Source organism: Phocoena sinus, chromosome 2, assembly GCF_008692025.1.
Source record: "Phocoena sinus isolate mPhoSin1 chromosome 2, mPhoSin1.pri, whole genome shotgun sequence".
NCBI classification, from domain to species: Eukaryota; Metazoa; Chordata; class Mammalia; order Artiodactyla; family Phocoenidae; genus Phocoena; species Phocoena sinus.
Window position 1 is genome coordinate 53,116,776 of NC_045764.1, and position 24,695 is coordinate 53,141,470.

Here is a 24,695-nt window from a genome sequence, read left to right on the forward strand (position 1 = left end):
AAGCTCCACATAATATCCAATGGCGAAAATCACCCAGAGATCTCCATCTCAACACCAGCACCCAGCTTCACTCAACGACCAGCAAGCTACAGGGCTGGACACCCTATGCCAAACAACTAGCAAGATAGGAACACAACCTCACCCATTAGCAGTGAGGCTGCCTAAAATCATAATAAGCCCACAGACACCCCAAAACACACCACCAGACATGGACCTGCCCACCAGAAAGACAAGACCAGCCTCATCCACCAAAACACAGGCACAAGTCCCCTCCACCAGGAAGCCTACACAACCCATTGAACCAAATTTAGCCATTGGGGACAGACACCAAAAACAACAGGAACTACGGACATGCAGCCTGCAAAAAGGAGACCCCAAACACAGTAAGATAAGCAAAATGAGAAGACAGAAAAACACACAGCAGATAAAGGAGCAAGATAAAAACCCAGCAGACCTAACAAATGAACAGGAAACAGGTAGTCTACCTGAAAAAGAATTCAGAATAATGATACTAAATATGATCCAAAATCTTGGAAATAGAATACAGAAAATGCAAGAAGCATTTAACAAGGACCTAGAAGAACTAAAGAGGAAGCAAGCAATGATGAACAACACAATAAATGAAATTAAAAGTACTCTAGAAGGTATCAATAGCAGAATAACTGAGGCAGAAGAACGGATAAGTGACCTGGAAGATAAAATAGCGGAAATAACTACTGCAGAACAAAGAAAAAAGAATGAAAAGAACTGAGGACAGTCTCAGAGACCTCTGGGACAACATTAAACACACCAACATTCGAATTATAGGGGTTCCAGAAGAAGAAGAGAAAAAGAAAGGGACTGAGAAAATATTTGAAGAGATTATAGTTGAAAACTTCCCCAATATGGGAAAGGAAATAGTTAATCAAATCCAGGAAGCACAGAGATCCCATACAGGATAAATGCAAGGAGAAATACGCCAAGACACATATTAATCAAACTGTCAAAAATTAAATACAAAGAAAGCATATTAAAAGCAGCAAGGGAAAAACAACAAATAACACACAAGTGAATCCCCATAAGGTTAACAGCGGATCTTTCAGCAGAAACTCTGCAAGCCAGAAGGGACTGGTAGGACATATTTAAAGTGATGAAGGAGAAAAACCTACAACCAAGCTGATCTACCCAGCAAGGATCTCATTCAGATTTGATGGAGAAATTAAAACCTTTACAGACAAGCAAAAGCTGAGAGAGTTCAGCACCACCAAACCAGCTTTATAACAACTTCTAAAGGACCTTCTCTAGGCAAGAAACACAAGAGAAGGAAAAGACCTACAATAACAAACCCAAAACAATTAAGAAAATGGAAATAGGAACATACATATCAATAACTACCTGAATTGTAAATGGATTAAATGCTCCCACCAAAAGACACAGACTGGCTCATACAAAAACAAGACCCATATATATGCTGTCTACAATAAACCCATTTCAGACCAAGAGACACATACAGACTGAAAGTAAGGGGATGGAAAAAGATATTCCATGCAAATGGAAACCAAAAGAAAGCTGGAGTAGCAATTCACGTATCAGACAAAATAGACTTTAAAATAAAGACTATTAGAACAGACAAAGAAGGACACTACATAATGATCAAGGGATCGATCCAAGAAGAAGATATAACAATTGTAAATATTTATGCACCCAACAGAGGAGCACCTCAATACATAAGGCAAATACTAACAGCCATAAAAGGGGAAATCAACAGTAATACATTCATAATAGGGGACTTTAACATCCCACTTTCACCAATGGACAGATCATCCAAAATGAAAATCAATAAGGAAACACAAGTTTTAAATGATACATTAAACTAGATGGACTTAATTTATATTTATAGGACATTCCATTCAAAAACAACGGAATACACATTTTTCTCTAGTGCTCAGGGAACATTCTCCAGGATAGATCATATCTTGGGTCACAAATCAAGCCTTGGTAAATTTAAGAAAATTGAAATTGTATCAAGTATCTTTTCCAACCACAACGCTATGAGACTAGATATCAATTACAGGAAAAGATCTGTAAAAAATACAAACACATGGAGGCTAAACAATACACTACTTAATAATGAAGTGATCACTGAAGAAATCAAAGAGGAAATCAAAAAATACCTACAAACAAATGACAATGGAGACTTGACACCCCAAAACCTATGGGATGCAGCAAAAGCAGTTCTAAGAGGGAAGTTTATAGCAATACAATCCTACCTTAAGAAACAGGAAACATCTGGAATAAACAACCTAATCTTGCACCTAAAGCCATTAGAGAAAGAAGAAAAAGAAACCCACAGTTAGCAGAAGGAAAGAAATCATAAAAATCAGATCAGAAATAAATGAAAAAGAAAAGAAGGAAACAATAGCAAAGATCAATAAAACTAAAAACTGGTTCTTTGAGAAGATAAACAAAACTGATAAACCATTAGCCAGACTCATCAAGATAAAAAGGGAGAAGACTCAAATCAATAGAATTAGAAATGAAAAAAAAGTAACAACTGACACTGCAGAAATATAAAAGATCATGAGAGATTACTACAAGCAACTCTATGCCAATAAAATGGACAACCTGGAAAAAATGGACAAATTCTTAGAAACGCACAACCTGCCAAGACTGAATCAGGAAGAAATAGAAAATATGAACAGACCAATCACAAGCACTGAAATTGAAACTGTGATTAAAAATCTTCCAACAAACAGAAGCCCAGGACCAGATGGCTTCACAGGCGAATTCTATCATACATTTAGAGAAGAGCTAATACCTGTCCTTCTCAAATTTTTCCAAAATATAGCAGAGGGAGAAACACTCACCAACTCATTCTATGAGGCCACCATCACCCTGTTACCAAAACCAGACAAGGATGTCACAAAGAAAGAAAACTACAGGCCGATATCACTGATGAACATAGATGCAAAAATCCTCAACAAAATACTAGCAAACAGAATCCAACAGTACATTAAAAGGATCATACACCATGATCAAGTGGGGTTTATTCCAGGAATGCAAGGATTCTTCAATACACACAAATCAATCAACGTAATACACCATATTAACAAATTGAAGGAGAAAAACCATATGATCATCTCAATAGATGCAGAATGCTTTCGACAAAATTCAACACCCATTTATGATAAAAACCCTCCAGAAAGTAGGCATAGAGGGAACTTTCCACAACATAAATAAGGCCGTATATGACAAACCCACAGTCAACATCGTCCTCAATGGTGAAAAACTGAAAGCATTTCCACTAAGATCAGGAACAAGAAAAGGTTGCCCACTCTCACCACTCTTATTCAACATAGTGTTGGAGGTTTAAGCTACAGCAATCAGAGAAGAAAAGGAAATAAAAGGAATCCAAATCAGAAAAGAGAAGTAAAGCTGTCACTGTTTACAGATGACATGATACTACACATAGAGAATCCTAAAGATGCCACCAGAAAACTACTAGAGCTAATCAATGAATTTGGTAAAGTAGCAGGATACAAAAGTAATGCACAGAAATCTCTGGCATTCCTATATACTAATGATGAAAATCTGAAAGTGAAATCAAGAAAACACTCCCATTTACCATTGCAACAAAAAGAATAAAATATCTAGGAATAAACCTACCTAAGGAGACAAAAGACCTGTATGCATAAAATTACAAGACACTGATGAAAGACATTAAAGATGATACAAATAGATGGAGGGATATACCATGATCTTGGATTGGAAGAATCAACATTGTGAAAATGACTCTACCACCCAAAGCAATCTACAGATTCAGTGCAATCACTATCAAACTACCACTGGCATTTTTCACAGAACTAGAACAAAAAATTTCACAATTTGTATGGAAACACAAAAGACCCCGAATAGCCAAAGCAATCTTGAGAACAAAAAACGGTGCTGAAGGAATCAGGCTCCCTGACTTCTGACTATACTACAAAGTTACAGTAATTAAGACAGTATGGTACTGGCACAAAAACAGAAAGATAGGTCAATGGAACAAGATAGAAAGCCCAGAGATAAACCCATGCACATATGGTCACCTTATCTTTGATAAAGGAGGCAGGAATGTACAGCCGAGAAAGGACAGCCTCTTCAATAAGTGGTGCTGGGAAAACTGGACAGGTACATATAAGAGTATGAGATTAGATCACTCCCTAACACCATACTCAAAAATAAGCTCAAAATGGATTAAAGACCTAAATGTAAGGCCAGAAATTCTCAAACTCTTAGAGGAAAACATAGGCAGAACACTCTATGACATAAATCACAGCAAGATGCTTTTTGAACCACCTCCTAGAGAAATGAAAAGAAAATCAAAAATAAACGAATGGGACCTAATGAAACTTCAAAGCTTTTGCAAAGCAAAGGAAACCATAAACAAGACCAAAAGACAACCCTCAGAATGGGAGAAAATATTTGCAAAAGAAGCAACTGACAAAGGATTAATCTCCAAAATTTATAAGCAGCTCATGCAGCTCAGTTTCAGATAAACAAACAACCCAATCTACAAATGGGCAGAAGACCTAAATAGACATTTCTCCAAAGAAGATATACAGACTGCCAACAAACACATGAAAGAGTGCTCAAAATCATTAATCATTAGAGAAATGTAAATCAAAACTACAGTGAGGTATCATCTCATACCAGTCAGAATGGCCATCATCAAAAAAATCTAGAAACAATAAATGTTGGAGAGGGTGTGGATAAAAAGGAACACTCTTGCACTGCTGGTGGGAATGTGAATTGGTTCAGCCACTATAGAGAACAGTATGGAGGTTCCTTAAAAAACTACAAATAGAACTACCATATGACCCAGCAATCCCACTACTGGGCATATACCCTGAGAAAACCAAAATTCAAAAAGAGTCATGTACCCAAATGTTCATTGCAGCTCTATTTACAATAGCCCGGAGATGGAAACAACCTAAGTGCCCATCATCGGATGAATGGATAAAGAAGATGTGGCACATATATACAATGGAATATTACTCAGCCATAAAAAGAAACGAAATTGAGCTGTTTATAATGAGGTGGATAGACCTAGAGTCTGTCATACAGAGTGAAGTAAGTCAGAAAGAAAAATACCGTATGCTAACACATATATATGGAATTTAAGAAGAAAAAAAAATGTCATGAAGAACCTAGGGGTAAGACAGGAAAAAAGACACAGACCTACTGGAGAACGGACTTGAGGATATGGGGAGGGGGAAGGGTGAGCTGTGACAGGGCGAGAGAGAGTCATGGACATATACACACTAACAAACGTAAGGTAGATAGCTAGTGGGAAGCAGCCACATGGCACAGGGATATCAGCTCGGTGCTTTTTGACTGCCTGGAGGGGTGGGATAGGGAGGGTGGGAGGGAGGAAGCCGCAAGAAGGAAGAGATATGGGAACATATGTATATGTATAACTGATTCACTTTGTTATAAAGCAGAAACTAACACACCATTGTAAAGCAATTATACCCCAATAAAGATGTTAAAAGAAAAAAAAAATCTAGAAACAATAAATGCTGGATAGGGTGTGGAGAAAAGGGAACACTCTTGCACTGCTGGTGGAATGTGAATTGGTTCAGCCACTATGGAGAACAGTATGGAGGTTCCTTTAAAAACTACAAGTGGAACTACCATATGACCCAGCAATCCCACTACTGGGCGTATACCTTGAGAAAACCATAATTGAAAAAGAGTCATGTACCAAAATGTTCATTGCAGCTCTATTTACAATAGCCAGGAGATGGAAACAACCTAAATGTCCATCATCAGATGAATGGATAAAGAAGATGTGGCACATATATACAATGGAATATTACTCAGCCATAAAAAGAAACGAAATTGAGCTATTTGTAATGAGGTGGATGGACCTAGAGTCTGTCATACAGAGTGAAGTACGTCAGAAAGAGAAAGACAAATACCGTATGCTAACACATATATATGGAATTTAAGGAAAAAAATGTCATGAAGAACCTAGGGGTAAGACAGGAATAAAGACACAGACCCACTATTGAATGGACTTGAGGATATGGGGAGGGGGAAGGGTAAGCTGTCACAAAGCAAGAGAGTGGCATGGACATATATCCACTACCAAACGTAAAATAGATAGCTTGTGGGAAGCAGCCACATAGCACAGGAAATCAGCTCGGTGCTTTGTGACCACCTAGAGGGGTGGGATAGGGAGGGTGGGAGGGAAGGAGACGCAAGAGGGAAGAGATATGGGAACATATGTATATGTATAACTGATTCACTTTGTTATAAAGCAGAAACTAACACACCATTATAAAGCAATTATACTCTAATAAAGATGTAAAAAAAAAAAGACATACAGGTGGCCAACAGGCACATGAAAGGATTTTTAACATCACTAAAATGCAAATCAAAACCACAAGGAGATACCACCTCATGCTGGTTATAAGGACTATTATCATTAGGCAAGAAGTAATAAATGTTGGCAATGATATGGAGAAAAGGAAGCCCTCATACACTGTTGGTGGGAATGTAAACTGGTGCAGCCACTATGGAAAACAGTATGGAAATTCCTCAAAAAATTAAGAATAGAACTACCATATGATCCAGATATCCCACTCCTAGGTACATATACAAAGAATACAAGAAAACACTAATTGAAAAAGATATATTCACTATGTTCACTGCAACATTATTTATAATAGCCAAGATACGGAAACAACTTAAGGGTCCATCAACAGATGAATAGATAAAGAAGATATAATATGCATATACAGATGTTTGTATACATATATACACATACATATACACAATGGAATACTACTCAGCCATAAAAAAGATGAAATCTGGGACTTCCCTGGTGGTCCAGTGGTTAGGACTCTGTGCCCTCACTGCCAAGGCCCTGGGTTCAATCCCTGGTCAGGGAACTAAAAATCCCACAAGCCACATAGCACAGCCAAAAAAGACATGAAATTTTTCCGTGTGTGACACCATGGATGGACCTTGAGGGTATTCTGCTTAGTGAAATGAGTCAGACAGAAAGACAAATACTGTATGATTTCACTCATATGTGCAATATAAAAAACAAACACCAGAAATAAACCCATACCTACAGTCAATTAATCTTTGACAAAGAAGGCAAGAATATACAATGGAGAAAAAGACAGTCTCTTCAGGAAGTGGTGTTAGGAAAGCTTGAAAGCCACATGTAAATCAATGAAGTTAGAACATTCCCTCATACAATACACAAAAATAAACCCAAAATGGCATAAAGACTTAAATATAAGACATGACACCATAAAGCTCCTAGAAGAGAACATAGGCAAAACATTCTCTGACATAAATTGTAGCAATGTTTTCTTAGGTCAGTCTCCCAAGGCAATGGAAATAGAAGCAAAATAAACAAATGGAAACCTAATTAAACGCATAAGCTTTTACACAGCAAGGGAAACCATAAAGAAAATGATAAGACAACCAGAATGGGAAAAAGAAATGTACAAACAACATGACCACCAAGGGATTAATTTCCAAAATATACAAAGAGCTCATACAATCAATAACAAAAAAACAAACCACCCAATCAAAAAATGGGCAGAACACCTAAATAGATATTTCTCAAGAAAGACATACAGATGACCAACAAGCCCATGAAAAGATGTTCAACATTGCTATTAGAAAAATGTAAATCAAAACTACAATGGTGTATCCCCTCACATCTGTCAGAATGGCCATCATCAAAAAGTCTACAAATAATAAATGCTGGACAGAGTGTGGAGAAAAGGGAATCCTCCTACACTGTTGGTGGGAATGTAAATTGGTACAGCCACTGTGAAAAACAATATAGAGATAACTTCAAAAACTAAAACTAGAGTTGCCACATGACCCAGCAATCCCAATCCTGGGCACATATCTGAAGAAAACGCTAATTCAAAAAGACACGTGCACCCCAATGTTCACAGCAGCACTATTTACAATAGCCAAGACATGGAAGCAACCTAAATGTCCATCAATAGATGAATGGATAAAGAAGATGTGGTACATATATATAATGGAATATTACTCAGCCATAAAAAAGAATGAAATAATGCCATTTGCAGCAACATGGATGGACCTGGAGATTATCATACTAAGGGAAGTAAGTCAGACAGAGAAAGACAAATATCATATGATACCACTTATATGTGGAATCTAAAATATGATACAAATGAACTTATTTACAAAACAGAAATAGACTCACAGACATAGAAAACAAACTTATGGTCACCAAAGGGGAAAGGGGGTGGGGAGTTTGAGATTAGTAGATAAATACTACTATATATAAAATAGAAAAACAACAAGGTCCTATGGTATAGAACAGGGAACTATATTCAATATCCTATAATAAACCATAATGGAAAAGAAAAAACAAACAAAATAAATCATCAAACCAAACAACACAAAAACAAACACATAGATACAGAGAACAGAGTAGTGGTTACCAGAGGGAAAGGAGCAGGGCAACAGGAGGGTGAAATGGGTAAAGGTCATCAACTTGAAAACTATGATTATTACATCTGCATTTGTCCCTCAAATGTGAATTAGTAGGATAACAACCTAATCAGCATGGGCTCAGTACAACTTTATAAAAGTATCTGTGAGATATTTTAGATCAGGATATTAATTACAGACTGATGAAATGCTGACAGCTCAACAGAAGTCTCAATTTAAGACACAGCTTTCATGACAGTGGAGCTGAGGGCTCTATTCCACTGCACATAAACCAAGCTGAAACCACAGCCACAATAGTGTGCCAGTCTGGGAACACAGGGGACACAAGGCACCTGCTACTTTCTGTCCTCTCTACGGGCCAGGTGTTATAGTCTATAACTCTTACAACAGGACTTGGATGTCATTTTAATTATTCCATTTAGAGATGGAAACCTCCATCAGTGAGGTCAGGGAATCTGCCGGTAACTGGTAGAGGAACCCATTATATGAGTCCAGATGTTTTCTCACTCAAACACTCTCTAATCCACGTGAAGCTAATTTGCTCAATTCCTACAGTAGTAATGAATAAACATAAGAAATAGATCATCTGTTATTCTATAAACTGAACTGCATATTCAAATCAAGTGCAGTCATTAGATTATTCCTAGGGACATGTGACCTGAGTTATTTACCAAATTACATATAAGAAAAAATAAAATACTTATATATTGAAACCCCATTATATTCTTTCTCAACAAGAAATAATAGCCTAGTAAAAAGTATTTTTAATGAACTGAACTGCATGCATAAGCTATAAAATGGCCTTGTCTTACACAGAATGGTGCCTTAGGTAAGCGTGTCACGGGACTAAGGTATGTGTGTGAAAGGTGGGGAATACGCAGGGAAGGGTCACCTGCCAACGTGTGTTGAGCTGAGGTAATGGCTCTTCACTCAGAATCCTCTGGATACCTAATTAGTTTCTCCTGGAGATGACAGGTATAATTTCTCCACAAAATTTGTTCTCCACCTCCCCTATGCATTTGAATTAACTTTGTGATATAAACAGCTAACTAAGTCTACAGTAATAGCTCTTACTTCAAGCACAGCAATTAAGAGTGCCTGTTTCCTCTCCTCCTACATCTGTTCTGAGAGTGCAGTGAATACATTTGAATTATTATCTGGATATACAGTAATTGCCCAGAAATGACAACTCACCTGTCTGTAGAGTAGGCTGTGCTTTTTAGGTGAGGACTAGCCAGGCTAACCTAAATGTTCAGTTGAGACAGTCATCTGCTGTGCAGTAAGAATGGAAAAAATAGTTTGACTTGAGTTAGAGCGGTCATCCAAAACTCTGTGCCTAGATGAGGCAGCTAGATTGTGTGCTTTAGGGACCCCAAAATATCCCCCATCCTACCTCCAACTCCCTCTTCCTCTGACATACAAGCACCTGAACTTCAACCTTTATACTTCATTCCTTTTAATTAAAACCTCGTGTCTCTTATTTTTTCTTAAAATATGAAACCCATCAGGATGAAGGACAATTCTATAGAACCAATATAAATCATAATATATCTAAATATTTAATTCTTTGTACAGCCCCTCACACATTTCAAAATTCTCTCAAATTCAGCGATCTAACTTGAACTCTCAAAACCCTGGCCGGACTTGGCAGGAGCTGTCACATTTACACACCCCAGGAACCAGGTGAGGAAGATATGGGAACTTCCTCTGGCTTTCCATGGGCTGAGCCAGGCCTCTCTCAGAGATATCACATCTGTGACCAAAAGTCTGTAAGCATTCATTTCACAGTTCTATGGTAACTCAATTATGCTCATAATTTTTCACTGAAAGATATTAAAGAGCAGTGTGATAAGGCTTGCTTTAAAAATTATACTTTAAGGCCCACTTATTATTTCTTTTACTTTTTTAACATCTATTTTCTGCAACAGAGCTAACTCCTGTCCCATTGGGGATCGTATTCCCACTATTTACTCATTTTCCCTCTTCCTACCTCATTGGGAACACAACCCTGACAAGGGCAGGAGTTCCTCCTGCAGTACCCTACAGGGTCTGTCTGGGTCATATCAGTACCTGAGTCAGTGCTGGGCTGCCAAGGCCTCTCCGCAAGCCTGAAGGAAAGAAGGGGCAGTGGCATCTCCTCTCAGGCTCTGACTCTGGTGGGGCCAGTGGGCACCCCTTAATGCGAGGAGCTGGGGGCCTGTCTTCCACCACCAAGGCACTTCCTCACCACCCACATCATCAGCTTCCTCTCACACTGGATGTTCCTAATTCCACATTTAGAAGAAATTCTAATTAAACTTGGAAAATAAGCTTTAGGAAAGCCAGGAAAAGAAATCCAGATATGCAAACACATGAGGAAGAGGAACAGAAAATTAATCCCTCTGGCTACAGACACAGCCAAGAGGAGGCTTTTCAGATGTTCTCCCTGAATTAAATGAGCCCATGGGTCATCTCTACACATCGTGCATGTCTTCACCATGTTCATTCACCTTTAAAAGCCAATTTTATTTTTCCCAACACTGATTGCATTTAGCGTAGACTGGCCAGATTATGGACAGGGAGGGAATTTGTATTCTGTAATAATCTATTTTCAGGAGAGTGCTTCAAATTTCTTGAAACCCCAAAGGGAGAAAAACTCACTCAGGTCATTTCCCTTCCTTTTTACAATTATCTTATTAAAAGGTTTATCCTCCTCCAGCATTTTTGAGCCCACATAAAGAGATGTGTTGCTGAGATAAATGACACCCTGCATAGCCCTGAAAATAGCAAGGGACATAGCTGAAGTATTACTTAGAATGACAGATAGTTAAAGATGGGAAACTAAAACAGATACATCCATAATTCAGAAGTTAGCTGAGGAGAGACAATAGCCAGGAAAATAGTGAGTATTTTTAAAACACAATGATCACAATTTGTATTCTGAAAACGAATAAGAGTAACATGTGGACACGTTACTTCTATGCAACATAAATGAGTCTGTTCGATTCTATTTACTGTTGACAATAACAGTGATGAGCCATTTAATTTATTTCCTGATGTTGGATCTTTGTGGATTCACTTGGACTACGTATGTTGGGAGATGCCAATGTAAACTGATGTATCTAAAGTTAGGAATTAGGAACTGTATCCTAGTGGACAGTTCTCAGCTGAAAACTTGTAAAAAGTATACAAAAATGTTGCAGAAACTGTTTCATGGTTACACCACATTATGCCATCCTCAAGACAGTCCTTCAGAATTTATTAATCCCATGGAAAGATGAAAAATTGATGCTAGAAGAAATCAGGGGAGAGACACTTGATACAGCCCAGCAGGGAGGTGAGGGAGTGCAGGCCATGGAAGAAAACATCAAGGCTGGAAGGGAGGCTGGAATGAGCTCCGTGTGGGAAATGGGAGAGGGGTTAAGAGGATCACAGGCTGGAAAGAGATAACAGCAAGGATGCAGTTGAAGAAGACAGGAGGCTGGGTGCTCCTAGATGGTGTGACACATAAAAAAAGTAGGCAAGGGCCAGAGCGCTTACCTCTCTTTGTCATCTGAAGGGGCTTGGACTTCATCCTAGAAGCAAGTGGAGTTTTTAAGGAGTTTAAGCCAGGGAGAGCCTTAACAGGCCTGCTTTACTCCAAAGTGGGAATAGCATTATCAAATCCTAGATGCTACCTGCAGACCCCTTCCCCTTCCCCTTCCCCTCAGAAGAACCCAAGTGTAGGCAGTATCAGGCAGCTCCCCACCTGTCCACAGCCCGGGCTGGATGCAGAGGGGATGCTCAGTAAATATGGGCCAACTGGCTGAGAGAGGATGGGACTGATAATGGAGGGGAGCAAATAAACTGGTAATTACAACAAACGACTGATAAATCCATGAACAGCACTGTATTATATAAATATAAGTTGACTGCACCTTGATGAGGAAGCACAATGGTTACAACAAATAAAATATGCTACATGTGAAAAAAAGTAGTAAGAAAAGAAATTCAGATATTTATAGTAAATTATCCCTTAAAGCAGAGGCCTCTACACCATGAACAAAAATGGTGTCTAATCAGTATCTTTTACCAGGAGAGCTGTCCTTGGGCAGTTACCCTGAACATCAGTGAGTTGCCGGATTCTGCCACTCAGACATTATTTAGCATTTAAGTGAGACAGGAAGAGGAGTCCTAAGATACCCAGTGACCCTGGGGCGCTTCATCAGGTCACCCTGCTGCCCCAGGACCATGACAATGTGCATGGTGGAACTTTCAAGTCATGAAACCAAAGAGGAGCATACTACTATATGGTTTTATATTTAGTTGTTTTTTGAATCTCTTTCACTCAAAAACCACAGAGCCCTTCTGATATATGACTTCTGAGGACCAAATGACATGAGGCTTTAGAAGAGCTGCCTTCTAAGAAAGAAGCATTTGTTCTTTGTATTATGCTGTTTCATTTGGAAAATTCACAATTCCTTATTTTTCCTTAAAGGAAAAATAAAATCTTTTAGAATTGTGAATTCTGCTTGCCTGTTGCACATGACAAAGCCTTAGAACATCCCCTCCCAAGTGTTGTGTCATGTGAGTATGTAAGAGGGGCCCCCTGATTTTGAATGGACTTGCCTTGCATTTTCTATAAATAGTGCTAGTGCAGTGATCTAGCTAGAGTCAGAGAGATCTGGGTTGGAAGCCAAGCTTACCCTCTTTCTACCCATTTTCACCCACTTTCTTCCAATTTTCCCCCTCAGAGGATGAATGTGGTGCTGAATAATATTTCCAATGGCACCACGTATGGAAGGCACTTTGCTATGTTCTAGCACAAGATAAACAAAGGACCAATTGGACTAAACTTACCCAGAAGGGCAAAGAGCGAGTCTTATTTATCTTTGCTCTAAGGTCAAGCACAGTGTCTGACAATTAATGAGAAAATTAGTAACATTTTCTCAATCTTCTCTTTCCATGTAAATGCAGAATTGCTGCACATTTTTCATACTGGGTAGACTTTTTATGTATTTATGATGGGAAAACTGTGGTGACAATTGAATTTATGAACCTTGTGCAATGGTAATTTAGATGTATTGCTCAGTGAATAAATACCTTAAAGCAAGAAGGAAGTTTAAGAGTAATTTGTTCCCCTCCTTCATCATATGAAAGAGGCAACTGAGACACAGAAAGATGACAAGACTGCTCCAATACTGCACAGGACATGTATCTCCAAACCCTCTGCACACTACACCACAAGGATTTTGAAATTCTATGCCTACTGGGACCAGTGTAATTCTATGTCTTGATACAGATAAATTGGAGAATGAGCCTCAAACTTGGAAAAACAGAGGGACGGGGCAGCTGGGGTAGTGTGAGGGTTGGCAAGCTGCAGGGCTCTAAATGAAACTGAGCCCCACGGAGAAGAGGAAACAAGCCATAGACTAGGTGCATCCTATGAAAAATGTGTCTGCAACAACCCCCATGTTCTCTGACCATCACCATGAATAGGTATGCATTTCTCTCCTGGCCAAGAACACTACCCTTGTCTTGGTCTTTTTAAATCTATCAATTGTTAATCTATCAAAACAACTGATAGAAAAATTAGATAGAAAATCAGCAAAGATATAGAAGAACTCAACAAAAGTATCAAACAACAGGATCCAATTCATCCAGTAACAGCAGAATACACATTCTTTTCAAGTATCCATGGAACATTCACCAAAACAAAACATATACTGGGCCATAAATTAAATAGTAACAAATTTAAAAGAATTTTAAACTCATACGGAGTATGTTCTCTGATCACAATGGAACCAAACTAGAAATTGGCAACAGATAACAGGAAGACTTTCAAACATTTGGAAACTAAAAACACACTTCTAAATAATCCATGAGGGGGCTTCCCTGGTGGCACAGTGGTTAAGGATCCACCTGCCAATGCAGGGGACATGGGTTCGAGCCCTGGTCCAGGAAGATCCTTTATGCCATGGAGCAACTAAGCCTGTGTGCCACAACTACTGAGCCTATACTCTAGAGCCCATGAGCCACAACTACTGAGCCCGCATGCCACAACTACTGAAGCCCATGCACCTAGAGCCCGTGCTCCACAACTAGAGAAGCCACCACAGTGAGAAGCCTGCGCACCGCAATGAAGAGTAGTAGCCCCTGCTCACCTCAACTAGAGAAAGCCCGCATGTGGCAATGAAGACCCAATGCAGCCAAAAAATAATGAATAAATTTTTAAAAATATGAATAAATAAATAATCCATGAGTTAAAGAGGGAAAAAGTCTCAGGGGAAGTAAAAAATACATTGAACTGAATGAAAATGAAAATACAAAAGAGCAAAATCTGTGAGATACAGCTAAAACAGTGCAGAAAGTGCAATTTAGAGCATTAAATGCTTACATTAGAAAAGAATAGTCTCAAGTTGAGACTCTAAATGCTACCTCAATAAAGAGGAGCAAAATAAACCCAAAGCAAACAGAAGAAAGTAAATAATAAAGATAAATAGCAAAATATAATAAAATTGAAAATAGAAAAGCAATACAGAAAAATAATGAAACAAAAAGTTGGTTCTTCAAAAAGGTCAATGGAACCAACCTCTAGCAAGATGACAAAGAAAAAAAGAATGGTGACACAAATTACCAATATCAGAAATGAAGCAAGGAATATTATTATAGGCCCCACTGATATTAAAAGGTTTATAAAGGATTAGCAAATAGAATTCTGCAATATATTAAAAGTTTTCAAAAAAGAGTATTATTAAACATGATAAGTAGGTGTGGTTTATCCTGGGGATGCAAAGCTGGTTCAGTATTTGAAAATCAACCAATGTAATTCACCATATTAGCTGTGTAAAAAAAAAAAATCACATGATCATATCAACTGATCCAGAAAATGTATTTGGCAAAGTTCAACACCCATTCATGACAAAATAAAATATTCTCTCAGAAAACTAGAAATAGAGGGGAATTTCTCAACTTGGTGAAAATATATATAAAATATCTCTAGCTAACATTACACTTAATTGTGAAAGACTGAATGCTTTTCCTCTAAGATCCAGAACAAAGCAAGATGTCCACTCACACTACTACTATTCACGTAGCATTGGAAGTTCTAGCCAGTGCAACAAGGTAAGAAAAATAATAATAAAAGGTATACAGATGGGAAAGCAAGAAATAAAAGTCTCAATCGCAGGAAACCTGATGATGTACACAGAAAATCCCAAGGAGCCTATCAAAAACAAACAAAAAAAAAAACTTCCTAAAACTACTGAGCTTGGCAAGTCAGAGGACGCAACATTAACTTACAAAAATTAACCATATTTCTGTATACCAGCAATGAACACAGGGGGAAGGAAATTTTAAAATACAGTATACCATTTACAAGCACTCCAAAACCATGAAATACTTAGGTGCAAATCTAACAAAATATATTCAGAACTTGTATACTAAAAACTGTAAAACACTGAATGTAAGGTACTAAAGAAGATCTAAATAAATGAAAAGACATATCCTGTCTATGGATCAAAATACTCAACATAGTAAAGATGTTAATTCTTCCCAAATTGATATAAAGATTTAACACAAGATATTTTTGTAGATACAGACAAGATAATTCTAGAATTCATATGAAAAATATGTATTATAAGAGCTAAAATAATTTTGAAAAATAAAGAGGTTGAGGACTTCCCTGGTGGCACAGTGGTTAAGAATCCACCTGCCAATGCAGGGGACATGGTTTCAAGCCCTGGTCCAGGAAGATTCCACGTGCTGTGGAGCAACGAAGCCCGTGAGCTACAACTACTGAGCCTGCACTCTAGAGCCCACGAGCCACAATTACTGAGCCCACATGCTGCAACTACTGAAGCCTGCGTGCCTAGAGCCCGTGCTCTGCAGCAAGAGAAGCCACCACAATGAGAAGCCCACGCACCACAACAAAGAGTAGCCCCCGCTCACCGCAACTAGAGAAAGCCTGCACGTAGCAACAAAGATCCAACGCAGACAAAAATAAATAAAATATTAAAAAAATATAAAGAGGTTGAATTACTTCCACCCAATTCCAAGGCATATTACATAGCTGTAACAATCAAGACTGTGGGTACTGACACAGTGATAGACACATAGATAAATGGAAGAAAATACAGAGCCCAGAAACAACCCACAGAAGTTGAGCCAACTGACTTTCGACAAATGTGCAAACATAATTCAAAGAGGAAGGATAGTTTTTTCAACAAATGGTAATAAAGTAACCACATGTCCATGAGCAAAAGAAAAAGAAACTTAGCTCTAAACCTCACACCTTGATTTTTTATAACAATTAACTCAAAACTGATAATGAATTAAATGTAAAGCCTACAATTATAAAACGTTTAGAAGAAAACAGGAGAAAATCAGGAACTAGGGCTTCATGAAGAGTTCTTAGACATTACTCCAAAAGTATGTTCCATACAACAGTTAAAAATCAGTAACTTGGACTTCCTCAATGTTAAAAACTTTTCCTCTTTGAAAGATCTTGTTAAAAGGATGAAAAGAAAAGCTACATGAGGGAAAAAATTTGAAAACGACATCTGGCCAAGGAATCATATCTAGACTACAGGAAGAACTATTAACAAAGCAGTAGAAAAATAACTAAAACAAAATCATCCAATTTTTAAACAGGCAACTAATATGAGGAGACATTTTGATGAAGAGGATATACTATTGGCAAATAAGCACATAAAGAAAATTTAACAATTAGGAAAATGTAAATTAAGACCACAAAGAGATATCAATCTATTGGACACACACTTATTAGAGGAGCTAAAACAAAAAATAGTGACAGGCGGAGGGGAAGATGGTGGAAGACTAATACGCGGAGATCACCTTCCTCCCCACAGATACATCAGAAATACATCTACACGTGGAGCAACTCCTACAGAACACCTACTGAATGATGGCAGAAGACCTCAGACCTCCCAAAAGGCAAGAAACTCCCCACGTACCTGGGTAGGGCAAAAGAAAAAAAGAAAAAACAGAGACAAAAGAAAAGGGACAGGACCTGCACCAGTGGGAGGGAGCTGTGAAGGCGGAAAGGTTTCCACACACTAGGAAGCCCCTTCACGGGCGGAGACTGCGGGTGGCGGAGGGGGGAGCTTCGGAACAGCGGAGCAGAGCACAGCAAAAGGGGTGCGGAGGGCAAAGCGGAGAGATTCCCGCACAGAGGATCGGTGCCGACCGGCACTCAACAGCCCGAGAGAGTTGTCTGCTCACCCGCCGGGGTGGGCGGGGCTGCGAGCTGAGGCTCGGGTTTCAGTCGGAGAGCAGGGAGAGGACTGGGGTTGGTTGCGTGAACACAGCCTGAAGGGGTTAGTTCACCACGGCTAGCCGGGAGGGAGTCCAGGAAAAGGTCTGGAGCTGCCGAAGAGGCAGGAGACTTTTTCTTCCCTCTTTTGTTTCCTGGTGTGCGAGGAGAGGGGATTAAGAGCGCTGCTTAAAGGAACTCCAGAGACGGGCGCGAGCTGCGGCTGAAAGCGCGGACCCCAGAGATGGGAGCGAGCCGCGGCTAAAAGCACAGACGGGCGGGAGACGCTAAGGCTGCTGCTGCCGCCACCAAAGGGCCTGGGTGCCAGCACAGGTCACTATCCACACCCCTCTTTCGCAGAGCCTGTGCAGCCCGCCACTGCCAGGTTCCCGGGACCCAGGGACAACTTCCCCGGGAGAACGCACGGCGGGCCTCAGGCTGGAGCAATGTCACGCTGGCCTCTGCTGCCGCAGGCCCGCCCCGCACGCAGTGCCCCTCCCTTCACCCCCGGCCTGAGTGCGCCAGAGCCCCCGAATCAGCGGCTCCTTTAACCCCGTCTTGTCTGAGAAGAAACAGACGCCCGCCAGTGACCTACATACAGAGGCGGGGCCAAATCCAAAGCTGAGCCCCTGAGAGCTGTGAGAACAAAGAAGAGAAAGGGGAATCTCTCCCAGCAGCCTCAGAACCAGCGGATTAAAGCTCCACAATCAACTTGCTGTACCCTGCATCTGTGGAATACATGAATAGACAACCAATCATCCCAAATTGAGGAGGTGGACTTTGAGAGCAAGATTTATGATTTTTTCCCCTTTTCCTCTCTTTGTGAGTGTGTATGTGTATGCTTCTGTGTGAGATTTTGTCTGTATAGCTTTGCTTCCACCATTTGTCCTAGGGTTCTATCCGTCTGTTTTTGTTTTAATTTTTTTTCTTAATAATTAAGTTTAATTTTAATAACTTTATTTTATTTTACTTTATCTTCTTTCTTTCCTTCTTTGCTTCCTTCCCTCCTTTAGACAACGAATCATCCCAAATTGAGGAGGTGGACTATGAAAGAAAGATTTATGATTTTTTCCCCTTTTCCTCTTTTTGTGAGTGTATATGTGTATGCTTCTGAGTGAGATTTTGTCTGTATAGCTTTGCTTCCACCATTTGTCTTAAGGTTCTATCGGTCCGTGTTTTTTTTCTTAATAATTATTTTTCATTTAACAACTTGATTATATTTTACTTTATTTTATTTTACTTTATCTTCTTTCTTTCTTTCTTTTTTCCTTCCTTCCCTCCTTCCTTCTTTCCTTCCTCCCTCCCTCCCACCATCCCTCCCTCCCTCCTTTCTTTCTGTCTTTCCTTCTTTTCTTCTTTCTTTCTTTCTTTCTTCCTTCCTTCCTTTCTTCTTTCCTTCCCTCCTTTCTTTCTTTTTTCCGATCGTGCGTTCATTCGTTCTTTCTTCCTACTTCTACTAATTCTTTCTCTCTACTTTTTCTCCCTTTTATTCTGAGCCGTGTGGATGAAAGGCTCTTGGTGCTGCAACCAGGAGTCAGTGCTGTGCCTCTGAGGTGGGAGAGCCAACTTCAGGACACTGTTCCACAAGAGACCTCCCAGCTGCACGTAATATCAAACGGCAAAAATCTCCCAGAAATCACCATCTCAACACCAACACCCAACTTCACTCAACAACCACCAAGCTACAGTGCTGGACACCCTATGCCAAATAACTAGCAAAACAGGAAACAACCCCACCCTTTAGCTGAGAGGCTGCTAAAATCATAATAAGTCCACAGACACCCCAAAACACACCACCAGACGTGTACCTGCCCACCAGAGAGACAAGATCCAGCCTCATCCACCTGAACACAGGCACTAGTCTCCTCCACCAGGAGGCCTACACAACCCACTGAACCAACCTTAGCCACTGGGGACAGACATCAAAAACAAAGGGAACTATGAACCTGCAGCCTGCAAAAAGGAGACACCAAACACAGTAAGATAAGCAAAATGAGAAGACAGGAAAACACACAGCAGATGAAGGAGCAAGACAAAAACACACCAGGCCTAACAAATGAAGAGGAAATAGGCAGTCTACCTGAAAAAGAATTCAGAATAATGATAGTAAAGATAATCCAAAATCTTGGAAATAGAGTAGACAAAATGCAAGAAACATTTAACAAGGACCTAGAATAACTAAAGATGAAACAAACAATGATGAACAACACAATAAATGAAATGAAAAATACTCTAGATGGGATCAATAGCAGAATAACTGAGGCAGAAAAACAGATAAGTGTCCGGGAAGATAAATAGTGGAAATAACAACTGCAGAGCAGAATAAAGAAAAAAGAATGAAAAGAACTGAGGACAGTCTCAGAGACCTCTGGGACAACATTAAACACACCAACATTTGAATTACAGGGCTTCCAGAAGAAGAAGAGAAAAAGAAAGGGACTGAGAAAATATTTGAAGAGATTACAGTTGAAAACTTCCCTAATATGGGAAAGGAAATAGTTAATCAAGTCCAGGAAGCACACAGAGTCCCATACAGGATAACTCCAAGGAGAAATACGCCAAGACACATATTAATCAAACTGTCAAAAATTAAATACAAAGAAAGCATATTAAAAGCACTAAGGGAAAAACAACAAATAACACACAAGTGAATCCCCATAAGGTTAACAGCTGATCTCTCAGCAGAAACTCTGCAAGCCAGAAGGGAGTGGCAGGACATACTGAAAGTGATGAAGGAGAAAAACCTAAAACCAAGATGACTCTACCCAGCAAGGATCTCATTCAGATTTGATGGAGAAATAAAAACCTTTACAGACAAGCAAAAGCTGAGAGAGTTCAGCACCACCAAACCAGCTTTACAACAACTGCTAAGGAACCTTCTCTAGGCAAGAAACACAAGAGAAGGAAAAGACCTACAATAACAAACCCAAAACAATTTAGAAAATGGGAATAGGAACATACATATCGATAATTACCTTAAATGTAAATGGACTAAATGCTCCCACAAAAAGACACAGATTGGCTGAATGGATACAAAAATAAGACCCATATATATGCTGTCTACAAGAGACCCACTTCAGACCTAGAGACACATACAGACTGAAAGTAAGAGGATGGAAAAAGATATTCCATGCAAATGGAAACCAAAAGAAAGCTGGAGTAGCAATTCTCATATCAGACAAAATAGACTTGAAAATAAAGACTATTAGAAGAGACAAAGAAGGACACTACATAATGATCATGGATCGATCCAAGAAGAAGATATAACAATTGTAAATATTTATGCACCCAACATAGGAGCACCTCAATACATAAGGCAAATACTAACAGCCATAAAAGGGGAAATTGACAGTAACACAATCAGAGTAGGGGACTTTAACACCCCACTTTCAAAAGTGGACAGATTATCCAAAATGAAAATAAATAACGAAACACAAGCTTTAAATGATACATTAAACAAGATGGACTTAATTGATATTTATAGGACACTCCATCCAAAAACAACAGAATACACATTTTTCTCAAGTGCTCAGGGAACATTCTCCAGAATAGATCATATCTTGGGTCACAAATGAAGCCTTGGTAAATTTAAGAAAATTGAAATTGTATCAAGTATCTTTTCCGACCACACGCCATGAGACCAGATATCAATTACAGGAAAATATCTGTAAAAAATACAAACACATGGAGGCTAAACAATACACTACTTAATAACGAAGTGACCACTGAAGAAGTCAAAGAGGAAATTAAAAAATACCTAGAAACAAATGACAATGGAGACTTGACACCCATTGGGATGCAAGCAAAAGCAGTTCTAAGAGGGAAGTTTATAGCAATACAAGCCCACCTTAAGAAAGAGGAAACATCTCGAATTAACAACCTAACCTTGCACCTAAAGCAATTAGAGAAAGAAAAACAAAAAATCCCCAAAGTTAGCAGAAGGAAAGAAATCATAAAAATCAGATCAGAAATAAATGAAAAAGAAATGAATGAAACAATAGCAAAGATCAATAAAATTAAAAGCTCGTTCTTTGAGAAGATAAACAAAATAGATAAACCATTAGCCAGAGTCATCAAGATAAAAAGGGAGAAGACTCAAATCAATAGATTTAGAAATGAAAAAGAAGTAACAACTGACACTGCAGAAATACAAAAGATCATGAGAGATTACTACAAGCAACTCTATGCCAATAAAATGGACAACCTGGAAGAAATGGACAAATTCTTAGAAATGCACAACCTGCCAAGACTGAATCAGGAAGAAATAGAAAATATGAACAGACCAATCACAAGCACTGAAATTGAAACTGTGATTAAAAATCTTCCAACAAACAAAAGCCCAGGACCAGATGGCTTCATTGGCGAATTCTATCAAACATTTAGAGAAGAGCTAACACCTATCCTTCTCTAATTCTTCCAAAATATAGCAGAGGGAGGAACACTCCCAAACTCATTCTATGAGGCCACCGTCACCTTGATACCAAAACCAGACAAGGATGTCACAAAGAAAGAAAACTAAAGGCCAATATCACTGATGAACATAGATGCAAAAATCCTCAACAAACTACTGGGAAACAGAATCCAACAGCACATTAAAAGGATCATACACCATGATCAAGTGGGGTTTATTCCAGGAATGCAAGGATTCTTCAATATACGCAAATCAATCAATGTGATAAACCATTAACAAATTGAAGGACAAACACCATATGATCATCTCAATAGATGCAGAGAAAGCTTTTGACAAAATTCTACACCGATATATAATAAAAACCCTGCAGAAAGTAGTCATAGAGGGAACTTTCCTCAACATAATAAAGGCCATATATGACAAACCCACAGCCAACATTATCCTCAATGGTGAAAAACTGAAAGCATTTCCACTAAGATCAGGAACAAGAAAAGGTTGCCCACTCTCACCACTCTTCTTCAATATAGTTTTGGAAGTTTTAGCCACAGCAATCAGAGAGGAAAAGGAATCCGAATCAGAAAAGAAGAAGTAAAACTGTCACTGTTTGCAGATGACATGATACTATACACAGAGAATCCTAAAGATGCTACCAGAAAACGACTAGAGCTAATCAATGAATTTGGTAAAGTAGCAGGATACAAAATTAATGCACAGAAATCTCTGGCATTCCTATACACTAATGATGAAAAATCTGAAAGTGAAATCAAGAAAACACTCCCATTTACCATTGCAACAAAAAGAATAAAATATCTAGGAATAAACCTACCTAAGGAGACAAAAGACCTGTATGCAGAAAGTTATAAGACACTGATGAAAGAAATTAAAGATGATACAAATAGATGGGAAGATATACCATGTTCTTGGATTGGCAGAATCAACACTGTGACAATGACTATACTGCCCAAAACAATCTACAGATTCAATGCAATGCCTATCAAACTACCACTGGTATTTTTCACAGAACTAGAACAAAAAATTTCACAATTTGTATGGAAACACAAAAAGACCCCGAATAGCCAAAGCAATCTTGAGAACGAAAAACGGAGCTGGAGGAATCAGGCTCCCTGACTTCAGACTATACTACAAAGCTACAGTAATGAAGACAGTTTGGTACTGGCACAAAAACAGAAAGATAGATCAATGGAACAGGATAGAAAGCCCAGAGATAAACCCATGCACATATGGTCACCTTATCTTTGATAAAGGAGGCAGGAATGTACAGCCGAGAAAGGACAGCCTCTTCAATAAGTGGTGCTGGGAAAACTGGACAGGTACCTATAAAAGTATGAGATTAGATCACTCCCTAACACCATACACAAAAATAAGCTCAAAATGGATTAAAGACCTAACTGTAAGGCCAGAAACTCTCAAACTCTTCAAGGAAAACATAGGCAGAACACTCTATGACATAATCACAGCAAGATCCTTTTTGACCCACCTCCTAGAGAAATGGAAATAAAAATAAACAAATGGGACCTAATGAAACTTCAAAGCTGTTGCACAGCAAAGGAAGCCATAAACAAGACCAAAAGACAACCCTCAGAATGGGAGAAAATATTTGCAAATGAAGCAAATGACAAAGGGTTAATTTCCAAAATTTACAAGCAGCTCAGGCAGCTCAATAACAGAAAAACAAACAACCCAATCCAAAAATGGGCAGAAAACCTAAATAGACATTTCTCCAAAGAAGATATACAGACTGCCAACAAACACATGAAAGAATGCTCAACATCATTAATCATTAGGGAAATGCAAATCAAAACTACAGTGAGATATCATCTCACACCAGTCAGAATGGCCACCATCAAAAAATCTAGAAACTATAAATGCTGTAGAGGGTGTGGAGAAAAGGGAACACTCCTGCACTGCTGGTGGGAATGTGAATTGGTACAGCCACTATAGAGAACAGTATGGAGGTTCCTTAAAAAACTACAAAAACTACCGTATGACCCAGCAATCCCACTACTGGGCATATACCCTGAGAAAACCAAAATTCAAAAAGAGTCATGTACCAAAATGTTCATTGCAGCTCTATTTACATTAGCCCGGAGATGGAAACAACCCAAGTGCCCATCATCGGATGAATGGATAAAGAAGATGTGGCACATATATACAATGGAATATTACTCAGCCATAAAAAGAAACAAAATTGAGCTATTTGTAATGAGGTTGATAGACCTAGAGTCTGTCATACAGAGTGAAGTAAGTCAGAAAGAGAAAGACAAATACTGTATGCTAACACATATATCTGGAATTTAAGGGGAAAAAAAATGTCATGAAGAACCTAGGGGTAAGACAGGAATAAAGACACAGACCTCCTAGAGAATGGACTTGAGGATATGGGGTGGGGGAAGGGTGAGCTGTGACAAAGCAAGGGAGAGGTATGGACATATATACACTACCAAATGTAAGGTAGATAGCTAGTGGGAAGCAGCCGCATAGCACAGGGATATCAGCTCGGTGCTTTGTGACCGCCTGGAGGGGTGGGATAGGGAGGGTGGGAGGGAGGAAGCC

The 24,695-nt window shown here is 39.1% G+C and overlaps 1 protein-coding gene across 1 annotated transcript in view; it reads right to left on the reverse strand.

The window, feature by feature from the left end:
* Positions 1–24,695, reverse strand: part of GABRG3 (gamma-aminobutyric acid type A receptor subunit gamma3) — a 650,507-nt gene that overhangs the window by 619,649 nt on the left and 6,163 nt on the right. The window lies entirely within an intron of this gene.